The 2,500-nt window shown below is 27.1% G+C and overlaps 1 protein-coding gene across 1 annotated transcript in view; it reads right to left on the reverse strand.

Moving 5' to 3' along the window:
* The window catches only part of LOC137619927 (uncharacterized), a 429,475-nt gene that overhangs the window by 16,126 nt on the left and 410,849 nt on the right, over nucleotides 1-2,500 (reverse strand).

Genomic DNA, 2,500 nt, shown 5'->3' on the forward strand with positions numbered 1-2,500 from the left:
TTATTATTATTATTGCTATTGCTATTGCTATTATTATTATTATTATTAATTATTATTATTATTATTACTAATAACTATGCTATAACCCTAGTTGGAAAATCAGGGCTCTAATAGGGCAAGGTTCCCAACAGGGATAGATAGCCTATATATATATATATATATATATATATATATATATATATATATATATGTATATATATATATATATGTATATATATATATATATATATATATATATATATATATATTGTATATTATATATATATATAGATATATATATATATATATATATATATATATATATGTATATATATATATATATATATATATATATATATATATATGTATATATATATAAACATATATATATATATATATATATATATATATATATATATATATATATATATATAAACGCACTTACCAAGTATAATGCTTTGAGGATTAGTAGGTACCAAGCGTGAAGAGCTCACGGGCTAACAAGCATAAGCTGGTTGTTAAGCCTTTAATTGATGGTGACGTCAGTCAGTAACTCTTTCCACTCGCAAAATTTGGGTATAATATGTAAACATACATTTTCATATGTATATGTAATGTACATGTATCTGTTTATAATAAGGTTGGTATAAACATACATACACACACACACACACACACACACACACACATATATATATATATATATATATATATATATATATATATATATTATATATACATATATACACACCTATATATATATTATATATTATATATATATATATAATATAATATATTATATATATGTATATGCATATACACTTGTACATATTAAGCTATACTATATATATATATATATATATATATATATATATATATATATATATATATATATATATATATATATATATGTTTGTATATATTTACATACATACCCTATATATGACATATATTCAGAGAGAGAGAGGAGAGAGAGAGAGAGAGAGAGAGAGAGGAGAGAGAGAGAGAGAGTTTCAATTGATCACAAATGACAGATTGGCAGTGGATACAAAAAGAAGAAAAAAAAAACGATGGCTATGCTTTTACCGCATTGAACTAAGCTTTCGACATATCTCCATTTTTTTGGATACTTGAATAAGTTTACATAGAACAAAAATGTAGTGTTATGATTGATATCAGCGTATGGGAGAATTGACAGGTAGTAGACAGTGTTTTTTTTTTTATCCAATGGACTATTAAGTGGTGTCTAAAAGTTTCATCATAATAGATACTCACCAGAACGTCAGCTAGGCAACCCAACCCCTTACTATGGTGCCTAACCCCAGCAGTGCACCCATCCCTCAGTAACCAGCTTAAACTCACGGTCCAGGAGGGATCGATCTGCTGCAATGCGAATGCTAGGCGAACACGATTGAATATTTATTTTTTTAATGCTTTTTTTTAGGCAATTTTTCGTGAGACTTAGATAAGCCTATTGTATTATAATATGAATATTTTTTTATTTAGATTTGCAAAGGTTTTATATAACATTAACTAAAGCTTTAAAAAAGTTCCTTGTTTAAGTTCCCTGTTTCTCTTGCTCGCTAAAATTTTTTTAAGAATAATAATTCGTTTATAAATGCCATACATTATGAAAAGCAGTCATAAAGCGTATTTTCATCTATGGGACACTGAAGTTAATTCAATTTTCTTTTGTAGGTGATTACAAAAAAAAAAAAAAAATTGAAAGTGGGTTTATGATCAAAACGAACATAGGTAATTGAAAAATGAATTACATTTTTATATTTCATTTACTTCAGTCTAACGTATAAAAATATATGATAATATCAAATTAGTGTAGCAATGCGTGAGACGAGTATCTGATAGGAAATGGCTATCGACATATCAAAGACTAGATAAAAGCAGTGATTAAATATTACAAAGAATTATGATTATGTGGTGGGTAGTGAGAAAGTAAAGACAACTTTGATTGTAAATTTTTATCTCAAAAGATCTCATTACAGATGTAATAGCAAAGAATAAAGACCAGTTATTAAATTACTCCATAACATTTGATGTTATTTGAAAATGCGGAGATTAAAACTGTAATGAGGCAGTAATGAGATTTTGTTATGACTAAGTAAGGTTTTGCCTGAAGGATAGAGAAATGCTATTGATGCTAACGCATATCAAACACTTATTATTATAATTGCTATCAGTCCCACGTGTCCTTTATGCATGTCTTCAATCGACAGTCCATTACGTGCACTGTTAAAAAAAAAAAAAAAAACGTAATTCTAATCGTTAATTCTCCGTAACAAGTAAACTGGTCTCACCGTATTTCAGTAAAATATGGGCGACCGTAATTTTACTATACTTTGCTATTATCTTTTACGGGTTGGTGACCGTAATATCACTCCTTTACGTCATTATATCGGTTTTTTTTTATAAACGGTAAAAATCCTGGAATAAATGTTGCCAGACATTTACCGTTTTTTTCAATGCAAATTTTTAAGTGTGGTCCGCCCATCGACGCCGATAT

Source organism: Palaemon carinicauda, chromosome 26 (assembly GCF_036898095.1).
Source record: "Palaemon carinicauda isolate YSFRI2023 chromosome 26, ASM3689809v2, whole genome shotgun sequence".
NCBI lineage: Eukaryota > Metazoa > Arthropoda > Malacostraca > Decapoda > Palaemonidae > Palaemon > Palaemon carinicauda.